General features: G+C 42.7%; 1 protein-coding gene across 3 annotated transcripts in view; it reads right to left on the bottom strand.

Moving 5' to 3' along the window:
* RB1 (RB transcriptional corepressor 1) overlaps positions 1-20,983 on the bottom strand; it is a 170,445-nt gene that overhangs the window by 77,516 nt on the left and 71,946 nt on the right. The gene's annotated exons all lie outside the window — the stretch shown is intronic.

The raw sequence follows: 20,983 nt of genomic DNA, 5'->3' as shown, positions 1-20,983 counted from the left end.
ATGCCTGGACAGCCAACGGCTGTCCAGGCATGCTGAGAGTTGTAGTTTTGCAACAGCTAGGGGCTCACTGGTTGGAAAACAATGAATAATGGAGAATGTCCAGCACCAGGATAGCAGGTAAAACAGAGCATAGTTGCCTACGCGTTTCGGGCTAGAGCACCCTTAGTCATGGCATAAAACATAGTAACACTTATATATCCTGTTAATAGGTCACATGATCATTACAGGTGTGTGCTACAGACAAAATAAAAAAAAAATAAGGCATGGAATCAAAATGGAGAGGAGCTGTCCCCTGTATCCATTGCTATCAACTTTTGTCATTTTATCCAATGTTGTGATAGCAATGGTTAATGGTTGGAAAACAATGGTACAGACCCTAAGGTTATGTTCAAACAGAATTTGTGCTATTCCGCACAGAAAAGCAGACTGCAGATTTTTCGCAGTTTTGCGGAATTTGGATGGAGTTACGGCAGAATTTCAGTGCACTCAAAATGCAGAATTTACATAAGAAAAGTCTTCTATTTTTGTGTAATTTACACTGTGTAAATGGAAAAGCGGAATCCCCTTAAACATAATGTGTAGTAAATATAGCGGAATTTCCAGCAGAATTATTCAGCGGAATTCCGCTGTGTGTACATAACCTGATAAATAATTGGTTCAATTAAACGATCTTTAAATCTCACACTTTGGTAAATGAGCATTTTCTCCTAAAATGCGGATCTATATTAGGCAGAACATGGTGGTTTGGTGTTGGTAAGGGTATGCAGTTTTCAAACTAGTGTGCCTCCAGCTGTTGCATGCCCGGACGGCCAACGGCTGGGAGTTGTAGTTTTGCAACAGCTGGGGGCACATTGGTTGGGAAACACTGATCTAGACCCTAATAAACTTTATTTTTATTTTGCAACAAATGTAATCTTTATATGCACACACCAGTCATATATATATATATTATGCAGAAAGTTCTAATATTTAACCCACTGCATGTCTAATTCCATATTCATGGAAAAAACAGACACAGTGCCTGCGTGAAATCTGGCCATACGATTAATCACTTCTTGAAGGAGTTCACTCAGGAAGGCCTGCTCTGTTAAGACATGCCAAAGATGCATTATTACTAAGTTCAAGCAACTCCTTTTCCTGAGGGCAAATGGGAAAAGGTGATGTGCACATGCAGGTCAGTGATGAAGTTGTTTCTTCCAGCTGAATTCCCTTCCCATCCACCCACCCACGTGCTTCCACTAATGAATTCAATGTCCTGGTCTTCAGGGACTAGAAGGCTAAGAACAAAAGCCTCTCCGCTCCAGGGTGAACACAAAAGGCTTGATTCTCCGGCTCGTTCTAATTTGGTTTTGCATTAATAGACTGAACAGAAACTACATTTACAATGTAAATGAGGACATGCAAAAGTTTACATTACGTTTACATAGTAATTTCATAGGTCTAAGGAATGATTGGGGAACACATAAGCGTGCTACAACTAGTTAAAACTTCAAGGGTAAAAAAAAAAAAATGTTGAATGTAATAAGTTGAACTAAATAAGTAAAAACTCAATGATGTGAAATCACAAAACATGAAGTCATGAGAAACATACTTGATATAGTCTCCATAGAGACTATATGAAAATACATTGTACAGTGACCCCCCGACCTACGATTACCCCGACATACGATCATTTCAACATACGATGGACTCTCAGAGGCCATCGCAAGTTGAAGGCAGCATCAACATACGATGCTTTTGTATGTTGGGGCCATGGCATAAACGACTGCTTCAGCTGCCACCGGATAGCAGTATACTGTGCCCCGTGTGGTCCGCTGACGATCACTTACCTGTCCTCGGGGCTCTGGAGCGTCCTCTTCGGGATCCCTGCATCGTCGGCGCTCTCCATCGTCGTCCTCACGTCGCTGCGCAAGCCGTCCCGTCATCCAATAGGAGCGGTGTGCGTAGCGACATGATGACGGCGACGGAGAGCGAGGATACCGGGGAAGCAGAGGCCTTGCCGGAGAGTCGGGGACACCCCGGGGACGCAGCGACAGCGATGGAAGGCGACATCCCGGGCATCGGTGATGAGTGGTGACGGTCCGGAGCGGCGGGGACAGGCGAGTACAACTTCCTCTACCAGTGGTCTTCAACCTGCAGACCTCCAGATGTTGCAAAACTACAACTCCCAGCATGCCCAGACAGCCGTTGGCTGTTGCAGGTTGTAGACCACTGTCCTATACTTTACATTGCACAGATCCCTCAACATACGATGGTTTCAACAAACGATGGTCCGTTTGGAACGGATTACCATCGTATGTTGAGGGACCACTGTATTAAAATATGACATTGGACTCACACTGTGGGTGACTTGGTACAATGTACTGAGCCTAAGGGTATGTTCACACAACGGAATAAACGTGAGGAATTCCACCAGAATATTCCGCCGCAGCAGTGTCCCATTGATTTCAATAGGATTCAGCTGCACTGTTCACACGGTGGTAGTTCTGCCGCAGGGGTTTCTGCCATGGAAATCCCAAATCCAGCGTCCGCAAAAAATTAGCGTTGTCGGCGAATTTCTGATCGGTTCTAGCACGTCCCAGATCGTGCAAATGTGTGGAAGGTCTGCCCGGAAAACACGGGTGGACATTCCACACATTTCACGCCGTGTGAACATGGCCTAAGGGTGCATTCATACGACAGACTTTCTGTGCATAAATCCGCTTAGGAATTCCGTGCAGAATTTTAGCTGCATTGTATTTAGTACTGATTTCAATAAGGATTCCGCTTGATCGTGCAGACTGTGGATTTTCCATGCAGAATTTCCACCATCAATACGTTCGGAAAGCCAAAATCCCCATGCGATGGCAAAAACCAAAACAGAAAAAATTCCAGGCAGACACTTGGAAAGACTATCATGTGAACCCAGCCTAAGATGTATGTGCAGCTTCTTCATGATGATGTAGATTTTACCTGAATATTATGGATTGTCACTTAAAGCAGTTATTTAGTGCAGGGGAAATGGCTGCATGCGTGAACAGCTCAGATGTGCTGTGAGGATTACAGGCTTGTTCAGACTGGTAATTTAGCCATTTCAGGCATAGTTCTCTATACGATGGGTTGTTGGAAATTAAGTATTAAGATAATGTCAGAAACCTTGCATTCCAGTCAAACTTTAAGAGTAAATGTAAACATAGTGGAAATGTTGTGAATTTTATCTGCAGAATAACTTGGTAAAATTTTAAGCGAAATTCATGTGCATGTTGTGGATTTTCAGCAGATTTACAGCTGTAAGAAGCAGGTTTCACATGGGCCTAATATACCCGCATTTTGCATTTGTATAACAGCTACAAGTCCAAGCTTGACAGTAGGTCTGATGACCTGTGGTCAGGTCGGGGCTTGTATCCATAATACGGATGCAAAAAATGGGTCTGTGACACACCCATGTGAAACTGGCCTAAGGGCGAGTAGAAGTCTTTATCTGCTGATTTTTACATGTAGACTGAAGGTATATTCACATAGCGGAATTTCCGCAATTCCACAGAAATTCCATTCAGCAAAGCTTGCTCAACGGAATTGAAAAATTCTGCCACAACTGAGCCGGAATTACTGTGTTCTCAGAATGCCGCACGGAAATTTTGTCATGTGAACATACACTTAGACTATCTTCCCACTGATAAACCCTAATTGGATCCTCCCTTTGGTCAGTAGTTTTACATAAACAGGAGTGAAACCCACATAGAAACTATAAAAGAAACTACTAGTTTTTGATTAAAATACTGACCATATTGAGGGCCATAAAACGGAGGTGGAATAAAGCCCTACTTTGCAAACAATGACATTTAAATATCTTTGTTATTATGAATTCAAATAGAGAAAAAAAAACCAGACATGGTCGCACATCTACAAGATGTACAGTGATCTAAGACTTCTCAGTAAAATGTATTTAACTAACAGGTCATTAGTGTACTTGAGGATCATGAAGTGTAAGCCTGCTAGCCCCGTCACAGCCACTTGTAAGTAGCGGGCAGTAACATGCCTAGCATAAAATGGCGCTGCACTGAGCGGCGACCACCACCGATACAACACCAGTGCTCACAGGTGGAACAACCCGCTGGCAGAGCAGACCCAGTGGCGCCCGACCAGACCCTGGACCGCGCCTTCCCACAGACATGACGCGGAACAGCGCAGCACCAGTGTAAACAGGTGACAAAGCTCACTTACCATGTGCTCCCAGTCAAAGACTGGGAGGCTGCCAGAAAGAGCTGTTTTTTTAAATCTCTATTTGAAATTCACATTGGGGGAGATTTATCAAAACCTGTCCAGAGGAAAAGTTGCTGAGTTGCCCATAGCAACCAATCAGATCGCTTCTTTCATTTTTGAAAAGGCCTCTGAAAAATTAAGGAAGCGATCTGATTGGTTGCTATGGGCAACTTAGTAACTTTTCCTCTGGACAGGTTTTGATAAATCTCCCCCATTGTGTTTTCTATCCCCCTCTTTTGTCAGCACTCTGCCCCTCAGCCCAGGCCTATATAAATTGGCAGGAAGCTGCAAAGGGCCCTATTCTTTCTGGCAGTCCCCCAGTCTTTCACTGGAAGCACATGGTAAGTGAGCTTTATCACCTGTTCACTCTGGTGGTGTGCGGCGTCCATTGCTGCTATGGCGCAGTGTCTGTGGGGAGGCATGGCCCAGGGTCTGATTGGGCGGCATTGGGGATCCTCTGCCAGTGGGTCGTTCCCCCTGTGGGCACTGGTGTTGAAACGGTGGTGGTCACCGCTCAGTCCAGTGCCATTTTATGCTAGGGATGTTAGGGCCCCACTATGTAGTAATGGGGTTTGAACATATATGTTTAGTAGCAGGATTCACATACAACAGTTTACTGTTTTATTTTGAGACTTAGTGAGTCAGTAACTAGTGATGAACAAATTTACAGTAAATGTATCTGTACCCGAACCGCAAAAATGTCCAGAATGACAGGCTCAGGTCTCCTAGGACACTATTGATCTTTTCTAGGTAAGGTAGAACGTTAGGGTAGCCAAGGGGAATAGTGGGAGGAAAAAAATACTGCTTGCCGTCATTTTCTCCCGCTACAAAATAACGGAACCCGAAGAATCCCATTACAGTAAATGAGATCCATTAGGACCTATTATTGCCCATTGTGCCCTATCCCGATAACGTCCGTTAAAGGCTTAAAAGGGTACTCCACAGGAAAACATTTATTTTTTTTTTTAATCAACTGGTGCCAGAAAGTTAAGAAGATTTGTAAATTACTTCGATTTAAAAAATGTAATCCATCCAGTACTTATCAGCTGCTTTATTGCTCAACAAGTAGTTATTTTCTTTTTGAATTTCCTTTCTGTCTGCCCACAGTGCTCTCTGCTGACACCTCTGTCCATTTTAGGAACTGTCCAGAGCAGGATAGGTTTGCTATGGGGATATTTTTTCATACTCTGGACAGCTCCTAAAATGGACAGAGGTGTCACCAGAGATGACTGTGGTCAGACAAAAAGGAAATACAAAAAGAAAAGAACTTCCTCTGGAGCGTACAGCAGCTGATAAGTACTGGAAGGATTAAGATTTTTTAATAGAAGTCATTTACAATCTGAGATCTGGAAAACTGAGAATTCAGACCGGCGATCTGCGGTGATTCTGGGTCAATCGGGTCTTCGGTGACCCAGAAAAAAAGGGTGATTAGGGCTGCCCCAATCACCCTTACCTAACAGGAGTGAGGTGGCAGATGCCAACTCAAGATTGCGTGATTGATCGGTCCGGACAACCGATCAATTACCCAGCCTGCTGGGCGGAGACCGGGTGGCGATCGGGCAAGTCGGGGGTCCCTTACCTGTCCATAAGAGCTGTTGTATAACTGCAACTCCCAGCATGCACAGACAGCCAAAGGGCATGCTGGGAGATGTAGTAGTGTTCCTCCAGCTGTTGCATAACTACAGCTCCAAGCATGCCCTTCGGCTGTCAATGCATGCTGAGAGTTGTAGTTTTGCAACAGCTGAAGGCACACTGGCTGCAAAACACTGAGTTAAGTAACAAACTCTGTTTCGCAGCCAGTGTGCCTCCAGCTGTTGCATAACTACAACTCCCAGCATGCACGGACAGCCAAAGGGCAACAGCTTGCTACATTCACACGGGCGGAGGTTTACAGTGAGTTTCCCGCTGCAAATTTAAGCTGTGGCAAATTTTCCGCCGCAGCTCAAACTCCCAGCGGGAAACTCGCTGTAAACCCCCGCCCGTGTGAATGTACTAAAAAAAAAACGACACTACACAAAATAAAATCTCGTACTGCACTGTTTGCAAAACGGAGCCTCCAGCTGTTGCAAAACAACAACTCCCACTATTGCCAGATAGCCATTGACTGTCCAGGCATGCTGGGAGTTTTGCAAGAGCTGGAGGCACCCTGTTTGAGAAACACTGCCGTAGGGTAATTTTGGTATCGGAGGCAAGTGTAATGCATGCTAAGCAAATCCCGCACTTCGGAGCCCTGTCTTATTTCAAGGCAACAGTTTAGGGCCACATATGGGGTATTTCCGTAACTCAGAAGAAATTGCCTAACAAATTTTCGGGGGCTTTTTCCTCTTTTTACCCCTTAGAAAAAGGTAAAGTTGGTGTCTACACCAGCATGTTATTGTAAAAAAAAGACTTGTGTGTGTTGTCCCATACTTTTCATATTCACAAGAGGTAAAAGGGAAAAAAAAGACCCAAAATTTGTAACAAAATTTCTCCCGAGTACGGAAATACCCTATATGTGGAGGTAAAATGCTCTGAAGTAGCACAGCAGGGCTCAGGAGTGAAAGCGCACTATGTACATTTGAGGCCTAAATTGGTGATTTGCACAGGGGTGGCTGATTTTTACAGTTTCTGACATAAACGGAAATAAAATAAATACCCACATGTGACCCCATTTTGGAAACTACACCCCTCACGGAACAAAATACAACAATGGGTATAGTGAGCCTTAACACCCCACAGGTGTTTGATGAATTTTCGTTAAAGTTGGATGTGAAAATGATAAAAAATATGAATTTTTTTTTTTTTACTAAAATGCTGGTGTTACCCTAAATTTCTCATATGTGGATGTAAAGTGCTCTGCGGGTGAACTACAATGCTCAGAAGAGAAGAAGGAGCGCCATTGGGCTTTTGGAGAGAAAAATTTTCCAGAATTGAAGGCCATGTGTGTTTACAAAGCCCCCATAGTGCCAGAACAGTGGACAACAAATCCACCCCCCCCCCACGTGACCCCATTTTGGAAACTACATCCCTCACATAATGTAATAAGGGGTGCAGTGAGCATTTACACCCCACAGGTGTCTAATAGATTTTTTGAACAGTGGTCCATGAAAATGAAAAATTACATTTTTCATTTGCACAGCCCACTGTTCAAAAGATCTGTCAAACAAAAGGTCCTACCCTGAAGTATTGGTGCAGTGGGATGCATATAAAGCTCATATTGGGGGGGGGGGGGGGGGGGGGGGGGTAACCAGCCAGATACTGATAGTGGTGTTGGAGGCAGGCAGAGGTGGTGAGGAACCCGTCCCCAGCTGTTGAACAGGAATGGTAGTGATCCTTCAAAAGGAGAGAGTTCAGAAGAGATTTGTGGACAAGGAAGCTGCCATATTTGAATATGGGGACAAGAATGGTAGATTGCTGACGTATTTGGCTAGGGAGAGTAGGCCAGTGGCTGTTATTTCATATATTAGAGGGGCTGGTGGGGTACTGGTAACTGACCCGGCCACCATTAATAATGTGTTTCAGGACTTTATTGTGATCTCTATACCTCCCATATCCCAGATGTTCCTGATGGCTTGGTATCTTTTCTGAAGAAGATGCCCCATATGCCCTTCACTGCGGCCCAGGCGGACGCTCTAGATGCCCCCTTTCGGATGAAGAGGTTTCGGTGGCTATAGCTTCTCTGCAGCCGGGAAAGACCCCGGGGTTAGATGGCATGATTGGAGACTGGTACAGGATGAATGAGGAGAGGCTGATCCCTATTTTACAGAACCTCTTTAACGCAGTCTTGGATACTGGGCGACTCCCTGACTTAGTGAGGGAGGGCTCTGATTGTGGTCCTCCTCAAGCCAGGTAAGGATCCGTCTGTGCCAGATTCCTATAGACCGATCTCCCTTCTTAATGTTGATATTAAACTTTTGGCTAAAGTGTTGGCTAATTGGCTGCGCAAGGTTATGGCTGCTGTCATTCATCCTGACCAGACAAGTTTTATGCAGGGGAGAGCCACGGATATCAATGTCCAGAGACTACATCTCAACATAGCTGCAGCGGACGGGGGAGGCCTCTGTGGGTAACTTGGTTAGCCTGGACATCTATGAAGGCATTTGATTCAGTGGAATGGCTGTATCTGAGGGGTGTTTTGGGAGTCCTTAGATTTGGCCCTAGGTTCCGGGTGTGGGTGAAGCTATTATATGATAGTCCTAGGGCACGGGTGAGAACTAATCTGGAGGTTTCTGAGGCATTTAGGTTGGGTAGGGGGAATGCGGCCTGGTTGCCCTCTGTCCCCTTTTCTGTTTGCCCTAGCGGTAGAGCCCCTGGCTGCGGCCATCAGAGCAACGTTATTCATGGAGTCTGTAGGGGCCCTTGGAGGAAAAGGTGTCTATGTATGCGGATGATACGTTGGTTTATTTGGCAGATGTTCAGGGTTCCTTGGGGGCTTTGTTTTCCCTTTTAGCCAAATTTGGTTCTTTTTCAGGTCTCAGAGTTAACTGGGGAAAGTCTTCCTTGATGGCCCTCTCTAGGGCGGTGGACCCTATGCCGCCTCTTCCCCATGGGTTACAAGTTGTCACTAGGTTCAGATATTTGGGAGTCGAGGTTTCTCCTTGTGTGGCGGAGTATGTGAGGTTGAATTTAGCACCGATGTTAGCGTCAGTTACCGATAAATTGCAGGCTTGGTACTCCTTACCCCTCTTTCTGGCTGGCAGGATTAGTATTTTTAAGATGATTTACTTACCTAAGTTTCTTTATCTCTTTAATCTTTCTCCGGTGATTCACCCTAAAAAGTTTTTTAAGAGGCTGAGTGGAGTTTTGAGGTCCTTCTATTGGCAGGACAAGCCTCCACAATTGGGTCAGGTGCTGCTCCAGGCGTCCAAACAGCGGGGTGGTTTGGCTGCCCCATATATGCTTGATTACTTCCTAGCATCTCAATTGGTGTATGCTGCCTGGTAAATCGACCTGGATCTGGCGAATGTGGCTACTGCTCTGGCAGGAGCTCTTATGGGTTCATATGAAACATTGACTAATGTCCTGTATAGATATACTTCTTCTTCCAGATTGTTGACCCCTATTAAGACGGTGGCTGGGGCGTAAAAATTGAAAAATTGTAAATTTGGGGGGGGGGGGGGGACAGCATTTTTGTGAAAAATTTTTTTTCATTTACACATCCGGCTTTACCGAAAAGTCATACACCTGTGGGGTGTTAAGGCTCACTGGACCCCTTGTTACGTTCCTTGAGGGGTGCAGTTTCCCAAATAGTGTGCCATGTGGGTTTTCTTTGCTGTTCTGGCCCCATAGGAGCTTCCTATATGCGACATGCCCCCAAAAACCATTTCAGCAAAATTCACTCTCCAAAATCCCATTGTCACTCCTTCCCTTCTGAGCTCTCTAGTGCACCCAAAGAGCACTTTCATACACATGAGGTATTTCCTTACTTGAGAGAAATTGGGTTACACATTTTGGGGGGCTTTTTCTCCTTTTACCCCTTGTATAAAGAGGTCTAGACAAACTGGGTCTACAAGAACATGAGAGTTTTAAAAAAAATTCCGATTTTGAATTTTCTTCTTCATTTTGCTGCTATTCCTGTGAAACAGGAAACTGAACTGGTCCCTGAAAAATTCTGATTTTGAAAATTTCGTGGAAAATTGCTGCTGAACTTTAAGGCCCTCTATTGTCTTCCAAAAGTAAAAACATGTCAATTTTATGATGCAAACATAAAGTAGACTTATTGTATATGTGAATCAATATATAATTTATTTGGTATGTCTATTTTCATGAAATTCGGGAATTTTTACCAAGAAATGATGCAAGTATCGACGAAAATTTACCACTATGTTAAAGTAGAATTTGTCACGATAAAACAATTTCGGAATGAGAATGATTAGGAAAAGCATCCCAGAGTTATTAGTTCTTAAAGAGACAGTGATCAGATGTGCAAAAAATGCTCTGGTCCTTAAGGTCATGAAGGGCTGTGTCCTTAAGAGGTTAAGGACGGGGCACAATGGCAGTGTGAAAGTAGCCTAACAGGAGCATTTGCAACAAATTCATTTGTAATCTGTAAGTTCAATCATCACTATCAAAAATGTTGTGGCCAGATCTTACTATAAAATCTATGGCAAAACAACATACAATTCAGACTGTTTTTGTTTTTTTGGCATTGTTGGTTGGGGTCAGTGGAAAAAAAAAATTCAGAACTGCTCAGGGTACAACATTTCCCCATGCTCTATAACAGAAATAAAAGCCTGTTTGAAATGTTACAAAATAAATAAAATAAAAAAAAGCCATTAAAATGCTTGTAAAAAAAAAAAAAACACAATGGAAACTAATGCCATTGTTTTATAAAAGTTTAAAAAAACACTGGGAAAACAGTGAACAATAAGGAGCCCTTGTATTGTAATTTAGCTGTATGTGACCTTACAGATTTAAAGAGGTGATAAGGTAATTTGTATTAGCCATATTTACATTTGGTACATAAAATAATGTTGTAACATTTACTACATTTCTACTTTTATTTATTTGGTATTTGAATAACAATAGATATTTGATTATATTAAAAACACATTTGGAAATGTAAAAATAGTGAAGATGTCTTTTAAAGGGGTTCTCCGGTACTTAGACATCTTATCCCCTATCCAAAGGATAGGGGATAAGATGCCTGATTGCGGGAGTCCCACCACTGGGGACCCCCGGGATCTTGCACGCGGCACCCCGTTTGTAAGCAGTCTCCGGAGCGTGTTCGTTCCGGGTCTGATTACCGACGACCACAGGGCTGGCGGAATGTGACGTCACGCCTCCGCCCCCGTGTGACGTCACGCTCCGCCCCTCAATGCAAGCCTACAGGAGGGGGCGTGATAGACTACAAACTGGGTCCCCAGTGGTGGGACTCCCGCGGTCAGGCATCTTATCCCCTATCCTTTGGATAGGGGATAAGATGTCTAAGAACCGGAGAACCCCTTTAATCACATGTTGAGGACTTCCTCTATTTCTATAAATGACACAGTGTACAGAATATTAACCATACTCTTAGGCTACTTTCACACTGCCGTTAGCACACGGCAGTGTGACGGCCTTTGGGGGAGCCGGGGGAATAGCAGAAGAAAAATTACTGCAATAGACGTCTTTTTCTCCCGCTATTCCTGATCCAAAAATAATGGGTCCCGGGGGCCCCCATAAAAGCAAATGGGAGCCGCTATTGCACGTTGCTCCCCATCACGAGATCGGCCCTTAAAGTGACAAAATAAAAAATAGACTTTAACGGCCGTTCTTGAAGTGGAGCAATGGCAGTGTGAGAGGGGCCTTAGAAAAATCCCCATAGTGCCAAAACAGATCCAAATAAAAATGTATATAAATCTGCTGTATGGCTCACTGACATTTTTACTGTTTATGTGCAAAGCTGTGTTACTGACAATTTTTATGCTATGTGCACTATATCTTTATCTTAAATATTTAGTGCTCTCCTGAGAAGAAACAGAGCCTATCCAAACATGCTGCCAGATACTGTACACTATTTAAAGAGATATCCCTAAGTGATGTCGGAGCAGCAGTACTACAGATAAGGGTGCTGGAATATAGATGCTAACAGTCTGACAGTGAGACTGAGGACTTACAGACTACAGATGAACACGTCCAAGATACAACTATAGAATCTCCTCTATACAGTCACAGATCTTTATTCTTTTAAATGGTTTGCATTCTGTGGCCAACTTATGAAATGCAACTGCCCTTAGGGCATGTTCACATGGGCAAACACTATTCCAAAAACAATGGCATAAACTAAACAGTTTCCATCTCCCATTGACTTCAAAGGGGAATGCGCAAATAAATTAGTTCCCCCCCCCCCCAAATGCTAAAAAAAAAGAAAGAAAAAATGCTCAAAAAAAAAAAAGGAACACATCCCTTTTCAGATCTGAGAGAAGCTCCATGGAAGCAAAAAGATCCACATAAAAACCATACTGAAATTCCATACTGAATGTGAAGTTTTTTAGTTTCTTTCTTCTTCAAAAACAGCTTTTACCAATATGAACAGGGGTATGGGTATGTTCACATGAGTTTATTTTGCTGCAGATTTTCCTATTAATTGAAGTCAATGGGTAGGAAAATCTGCAGCAGAAAATCTACAGCAAAACATGCACATATGAACATAAACTAAGCAGATTTTGTGCGGATTTTGCAACCATTGACTTGAATGGGTCTGCATAAAATCTGCCACTATTGCTGTTTCTCTGCTGACAAACTAAAGTCATTGGTAGAAAAAAGGCTGCAGCAGATTTTTCGGCAGCAAATCTTTACAAAATCTGCTTGTGTCAAGGGGACCTTAAGGAGCCATCTAAACGTGTGTATTTTTGCTGCAGATTTGCTGCCCATTGACTTCAAGGGATAGTAAAATCAGCTACAGCAAATCTGCAGCAGAAAATACGCATGTGTGAACGGGCCCTAATAGAATTTATACCAGAGACTGTGGGCCAAACTGTGGTCAGGGACTCATGAGTGTGAACATACTGCCCAGAATAGTTTTTATGTTTATTTTCATACATATTCATAGATTTAGCGTCAAAAGTTCCGCTATGAACTTCCATATAGTTCACTGAGCACAATCCCAATGAGATCAATGGGATTCTGCTGCAATTGGATTACACTGAGAATTTCCAAGCATGGGCCCTAAGCCTAGGGCTACACAGATTGCCATATCACCCTGTGTAAGGGTGCGTTCACACTGAGTAATTACTCTTGAATTCTCCGCTCCAAATTAATGCACCTCTCCTCTGCCCATTGACTTTAATGTTTTTTCCGCTGTCCTGTTCACACTGCGGAAATTCCACTCACGGAATTCCGACCCTGAGTTCCTTTACGCTTGAAGAAAGAACATGTTCATTCTTCAAGTGGAATCCGCGAGCAGAATCCAGTAGAAGTCAATGGTAAAAAAAAATTCCGCCAGACATCATTTTCACACAGAATTCCAGAGGAATTCAGAAAAGTAGTATTAAATAGCCTCCTCCTTCATTCCTCTTTATTTCCATGTGGAAATTCCGCTCGAATTCCGCTTGATGGATATAATGACCAAAATTATTCCTTGTGAATTCCTCTTGAATTCCTTAGTGTGACCATACCATTAGTTGTGCTGCAAAAAAAAAAGGCATCTTGGATGGATTTCTTGCCTGCTGGGTCACAGTGCAACCCCATCTGCTTTGCCACAGCACAACTCATGTAGGACGACATGACCCCTGTTGTAGCCAAAACTGCTGTGTGTAGCCCCAGCGTTAGGGTGTTGTATATTGAGTGCTATAACCGTGTCCTTTAGGGTACTATAGCATAAAAGTGGAATTGTGACAAATTTACTTTAAAGGGTATGTTCACTCACGTCGGATTTTACCGATGCAAATGCAATAATCTGTGAAGGATATCTACAGAAGGAATTGACATGCTGCATATGTTGTTTTCCACACGTGCATGAGATTTTTTTTTTTTTTCACCACAAAGCCTAAAGAGACTGTAGATTCACAGTATTATTCTTAAAATATACATCAGATCAGTGTGTTGTCCTTCATCTTATCAATAAGCAAAGATTACAGAACACCCTACTTATTACTGCTACTACAATCAAGAATAAGGCCAGTGTGCAGGTTTTCCTCTCTGTCTCTTTGGGGTAGTGCCACAATGGGCCTGTTTGTGCTTGTACAGGAAAACATTTGGGAGGGTCACACCCCTACAGCTGGGCTTAACCTGGATGATTCAGTGCTGGAATAAAGTACATAAATGAACACACCAACCATATAGAAAAACATATGATGCCCGTAACTTTACAGTTCTGACCATCTTTCTCCCTGGGTGGGTTAGTGTGTCAGATCCTAGGGAACGGAATGGATAAAACTAAACACAGAGCTTTGGGAATGTAATGGTCTTTAGTTAGAGTTCAGTGACAATTAACTTGTGTAACATGGTCCTGTATGATGCTCCCTTCTACATGTCAATCAAATTACATCACATCCTGTCTCAGCGACCACATCCTGTAGTCTGCTCTCTTATGGTTTTAGACAATAATCCAAGTAGCAACCTGGGAGAGAACAGAAGCATTTATGGGAAAACAGCTCCCACCCTCATCTAGATAAGATAAAGTGCACAGACCTGGGAAGGTAAAGGGTAATTTTGGGGGAAAATAAGGTTTACAGATCATGCACACATAGCTCAGTTTTTTTTCCTCCAAAATCCTGCATAACAATAGGCACCAGATAGACCCCATTCACAGTCAATGGAACCCATCAAGACCAGTTTGCGTCCGCTGTGCAACGGACTACTCAGCTGTTATTCCTGGCATGGACATAAGTCTGTGACAAAGCTTCAATGCTAGTGTGAACTTAGCTTTAGCAGTTAAAGGAGATCAGCAGGATAGGGGATAAGTGCCTGATCGCCAGGGCTGTGGAGTCGGTAGATAAATGTTCCGACTCCGGAGTTTTCTGTACTTCCAACTCCGACTCCTCTGTATTAATATGTGAATGTATTTTATACATTCCTTGAAGGAAAGAAAGGTAACATACCTGTCATTAACACAGGACTACTGGCTGGGAAGCCAACAGTCTACTGTATTGAACAGTTTTTGTGCTGATCTGCTGCTGAAGATAGAGCAGTGGGAGGATCAAGGAAGGGGCATTTATTATAAAACATGATTTCCCTAGTAGAATCCCATAGTCATGTTTAAAGTTTAAAGGGGTACTCCGCCCCTAGACATCTTATCCCCGGGGTCCCGCTGCTGGCGACCCCCGGGATCGCAGCTGCGGCACCGCGCTTTCATTACTACACAGAGCGAGTTCGGGGGACGGATACAGAGCGATACAGTGGACGGAGCAGCGTAATGTCATAGCTCCGCCCCTTGTGACATCACGGTCCACCCCCTTAATGCAAGTCTATGGCAGGGGGCGTGAAGACCGCCACGCCCCCTCCCATAGACTTGTATTGAGGGGGCTGGCCGTGACATCACGAAGGGCAGAGCCATGACGTAACTGTGCTCCAACCCCTGTATCGCCTGTCATTACGCACAGAGCGAACTCGCTCTGTGCAGTAATGATAGCGCGGTGCCACAGCGGCAATCCCGGGGACCCCGGCGATCTGACATCTTATCCCCTATCCTTTGGATAGGGGATAAGATGTCTAGGTGCGGAGTACCCCCTTTAAGCTAACAATCGAGTTTACAAGTTTTTATAGCCTTAGCTGAATGGCAGCAGTTTTTCCAATGGTTTGCAGCTTCAGTCTTGAACTATTGACCCTCCATTCCCTTCACTTATGCAAGTGTCTCTAGTCCTGCAAAAAACATATTTCCTTAACCCCTTATCAGTGAGAGGCTAAGTTACCCATGGGTTCCCTGTAACAGCAGAACACAACACTATGGAAAGTATAAGTATTGCCGCTCCTAATTGTGCATTGTGTGCCATATAGTAAAGCACATGAAAAGCATGCTTCTTCACGGTCACTTAACGTGTTCGTTTTGTGGTTACGTGAGGCACTGCATGCATTGGTCTTTATTCTTAAAGTAGAGAAGTCATTAATTGTAACTTTTTGTGAATTGAGACATTTAAACTTGCTTTTTTTAATTTATTTTTTAAATATGAGACAACATGGCTGCCAGGAACTGCCTTCCTAACGTTGCCTAAAATAAATAATAAATAAATAAAAATATCTAAATATACACAAACTTTTATAAGTGTAGATTAATGAATCCCAAAGTTCTCTGAAAGCAGCAATTTCAAGCCGATTACAATAGGATTATTGACAGGAAATCCAAAGTAATACAATTTTACATATTTCCACCTCAGGAACCACCTTGGCCTATAGAAAGACTCATGATACATGAAAGTGTTTACATTTTAAAGTTTGCTATAAAAGCATTCTCCTTTTTTTCAAATCTACTTATCTTTAAACAATTCACTTCAATTCACGCCTCCTATCCACCCCAAGAATAGATGATTCCACTGATGTCATATTATGCTGTAGAATTACCTTACTCATCAACCTATTGGAATACAAATATGGCATAGACATGAGTCACATGCTGCACAACACGTTGCAATGCAATGTGCACAGTTCACAACATCTACATTTACATATAATGACCAACATTGTACACCCAAAAGGGTGCGGTAGAGAGATTACACTATATACTATGAACAAGGCTCTTGTGTTAATCTTCACATAATCACACAGCTATACAATGGAGTCAAAGATATCACTATTTCTACAAACATGTCTGCTGTATTTAGTACAAAAAGGTGTTATTAAAGCCTTACTAATATGTCCCATCCGACCACAGCCCAGTGAATATATATCACAGCTAAACCAATGAATAACCAAAACATAAAAAAATTCTACAGACGTCCCCATACACAACAACATTTCTAGACGTCTACACGGCTCCTGGAACATGTCCAGCCCTGGTTATTACATGCAAAATACAAAGTAACAACATAGCAGAAGAACCACAAAACCATTACATGTAACCTTTACCCTGCTACTGAGCAACAGGAAACAAAAACAAAGAGTGACGAATGGTCATTTGTGAGCAGAACACAATCCCTGTCCGGATCCCAAAAATACCAGCCACACAACTACAAAGATGGGGAGATAAAGAGAACGTTACTACATTCACTAAAACATAAGACAACCACTGGGTGCAGCAGACATGTGATCACAAGCCATAACATTAAAGGGGAATTCCAATACTTAAGCAGTACTATCATGCACAAAATTCTTCCCATGAATAGAGCGCGTTGACCCCCGCATAAAGCAGGAGAGCCGGAGATAACTGTACACTATATCTCCGGCTCTCCCAAATAGATACATAGAAGCCCTGTTCGCAGGCAGAGCTGGCGTCCCGTGCAGATGACTGGGGGGGGGGGGGTTCCAGAGGTCGGACCCCCCCCCCACAATCTTAAACTTATCGTCTTATCCCAGTGCTCATCTTTTCTGCCTGCTTCCAAGACAAGAGGGAGAAGCACTTGCCTGCTCGGCCAATCACCTACTGCCGTGAGCTGGGAGAAGTGTATGCTCAACACATTCTCTCCTGGCACTGTGACGTCATTGAGACGGCCTCATAATGTTAGTCTAGGACAGCAGTGCACTTTTCTCCACTTGTTCTACAGATCCGTCTGAACACTTAAACCCATACCAAAAAATTTTTATTTTATGACGACAGGTACACTTTCAGATCAGTGTAATGTGAAATTTTGTAAATTTCCCTTTATGTGTTTACTACAAACAAAAAAAAAAAGTGAATGCTTCAAGCATACAACAGAACAATACTTGACAGGAAGTAAAGAAGAACATCTTAAGCAAGTTTTCCTTTCAAAATTACAAGGCTCTGCAGGAAACTAATACAATGGTGGGGATAGGCCATCACTGAGAAAGGATGTCTGTTGTTTATGTCAATTAACCTTACACTCTTTAAAAATGTAAAGGTTACTAAGAACACACTACAGGAGGGCTCTCACTCAAGAGGGCAGGGATACTCCACTGGAAAACATTTTTTTTTTTAAATAAACTGGTGCCAGAAAGTTAAAACAGTTTTGTAAATTACTTCTATTTAAAAATGTTAATCCTTCCAGTACTTAGCTGCTGTATGCTGCAGAGGAAATTCTGTTCTTTTTGAATTTCTTTTCTGTCTGTCCACAGTGCTCTCTGCTGACACCTCTGTCCATGTCAGGAACTGTCCAGAACAGGATAGGTTTGCTAAGGGGATTTGCTCCTACTCTGGACAGTTCCTAAAATGAACAGAGGTGTCAGCAGTGAGCACTGTGGTCAGACAAAAAGGAAATTCAAAAAGAAAAGAACATCCTCTGTAGCATACAGCAGCTGATAAGTACTGGAAAAATTTAGATTTTTAAATAGAAGTAATTTACAAATCTTTTTAACTTTCTGGCACTAGTTGATTTAAAAAAATGTTTTCTAGTGGAGTACCCGTTTAAAAGGATCTGTAATATTAAAACTGTAACATATGATGCTACAAATGGTTACAAATACACATACAGTTTAGAATTGGGCCTCATATTATAGTGAGCCATGCACCATGGACAAAGAAGTGAACAAACATTTTGCTCCAACATCTGCAGTAGTCATCATCAGTTCTGTCTGATCATAGAAAGTTGTGCAACCATGAAGTCCTGTCTCCCCTTCACTTAGTATAGTGCAGGGAAAGGATACTAAAAGCAGAGAGCCTGAGACAACTGATCTGTCAAAGCATAACACTGCCAGAGAGCAACCAATGGACACCAGCTAGATTAGCATTAACCCCCTCACATCTGTACACCACCATGTTACCATGGACTCCTTTATCAGACTAGATTATAATCTACACTCAGGCAGGTTCACTTTATGATTCGTGCAAAAAAATAAATAAAATAAAATCTCAAAATCGGCTGCTGATGTAGCTGTGTTCAGATTGGCAGGGCCCCCATTCAAACCCCAAAATTTCATTTCTGTCTACACATTTCATGCCTACAGCCCCCATTTCATGTCAATCCTTCAATGTCACATGCCCCCCCCCCCCCCCCCCACATATGTCACATCCTAGGTCTGCTGCAGATCCCGTTCTCCTTCATGTAGTCCAGTGTTACATGGGATTTACAGGACCTTCCTACTCAGTCAATCACTGGCCTGACACATGACAACGTTGCTGCCATGAATTGGCTGAGCGGAAGTGCATAAGTTACACACGTGCATAAGAAAATGGCAAAACTCCTATACATCCTGTTTTTAGGGGCTAAAACTACAATAGCTAGAAGTTGGAAAGTGCAGGCTGTAGCTCTCTCTTTATAAGTTCTCAATATCAACTGGATTATGTTTAATGACCGTCTGATCAGCATCATCATGGATGCTCAGGCCTTGTGTTAGCAGCTGTGGCAATTGTGGCTCTCTTGTTTCAATAGACCATATGGCTAGGTTCAGATTGAGGAATTTCGGATCTTGCTCATTCGTTCGGTAGAATCCGTACATAATACATTGTCGTCTATGGAGAGGTCAATGTCTCATTCAGTCAGCGGCAGCAGCCCTCGGAATTTCCAGCTGGAATTTTTACATCCGGAGACTCCTCAGTATGTATCCAGCCAATAGTGTATTTATTTTGTCTTGTCTATCTTTTGTGTCTGCTGTCAGCCCCTTGTTTCCCCCCTCCCTCCCTTTTCTTTTTGGCCTAGTTTCAGATAGACTTTGAATGTTAGGATTCGGGAGTGCATTTTTCTTTAGCTAGCAGGTGTGAGTCTCACATGGCTTTGAGTGCTATGTTTAAAGGGGTTATCCACCATAAGGTGATTTTAGTACGTACCTGGCAGACAGTAATGGACATGCTTAGGAAGGATCTGCGCTTGTCTTGGGGCTAAATGGCTATGCTGTGAGATTACCATAATACGGTGGCTAGCTTTTTGTGAACTGGTATTTCCTGTTTGACTTTTCTTTTTTTTTTTTTACTACAAATCCCATAATTCCATGTTCCTCCCTCCCACACATCGGCCACCCCACCCATTGAAACATAAATGAGCTGCATCCGTTCAAAAGACCTGTGGTTTTCAATCAGGGTGCCTCCAGCTGTTGCATTAGTTGCAGATTGATCTCTATCCCACCAAGCGATCCCTCCACCCACTGAAGCAGACAGGCTCCCTGTCATCAGCTGACTAGTGAGTCAGGTCTCTGCCGCATTGCAAACTGGGAAAAATCTGAGACAAGTCATTTTGTATGCTGTTAAAAATAAATATTGGGGTGAAAATCACAGAAGAATTGTGAGAAAACCGTCACACACAGGTAGACACTATATTATGAACTACACTAACTTTACAGCCCCTGTAGCATACTCAAATAAAAAAAATCCTGGATTACCCCTTTAAGGTGAACTCCAGCCAAATTAAATTACCTTTATATAGTATTCCAGTAGTTCTCATTACACATTATTACTGTCAGGCATCAATTAGCTGTGTCTGACAGGTCCCTTTGTGACATCACAAGGGGGAACTCCCTCAGTCTGGATAAAAAAGGTCTCTAGGGGCGACAAGCCTTCTTTACCATAAGAACTGTGAATTTATGAAACAGTCAACCTCAGGAACTGGTCACAGCAGGAACAGTTGAGAAATTCAAAACAATGTTAGATACATTCTTAAAACAACAACATTAACATTAATGCATATGCAGAAACATAGAATACCCTCACATACCCCTTCTCTTTACCTCCTTGGTTGAAATTGATGGACATATGTCTTTTTCAACAGCACTAACTATGTAACTTTATGTTACTATTACAGTGCCTTTTTGTTAAAAGCTTTAATAAAAACTTTTGAAAAGAAAAACCCAGAGGGGAAGCTAGCTGTAACTGTAATATATCACCTGTGGATTTCATTCAGATTTTTTTGGCACACAGGCAACGTGCCAAAATTGCATCTCACAACGCGAGAAAAAAAAATGTGGGTTTCAAGATAAAAATCCCCAACTGTGTGTACGTGATAACTGTCTACAGAGGTCTGAAATAACCACAATACGTAGAGGTTAAAACAAAAAATATATATGATCAGACATGATGTGGTGTAGGTAGTGTAGGTAATAACACATCATCACAAGTTTTTATGCTTTCTCTGCAAATATTCTGCAATATCTGTCAGGCGTTAACTTCTAAAGAATAAATCTATATATATATAAAACTCAATGTGTGTATGTGTGTATGTTCCAGCATCACGTCCAAACGGCTAAAGATATTAACATGAAACTTGGCACACATGTTACTTATATGTCAACAACAAACAAAGGA

Source organism: Hyla sarda, chromosome 2, assembly GCF_029499605.1.
Source record: "Hyla sarda isolate aHylSar1 chromosome 2, aHylSar1.hap1, whole genome shotgun sequence".
In the NCBI taxonomy this organism is placed as follows: Eukaryota; Metazoa; Chordata; class Amphibia; order Anura; family Hylidae; genus Hyla; species Hyla sarda.
The sequence above is the reverse complement of the archived record's forward strand: the minus strand, read 5'-3'. Positions and strand labels throughout refer to the sequence as shown.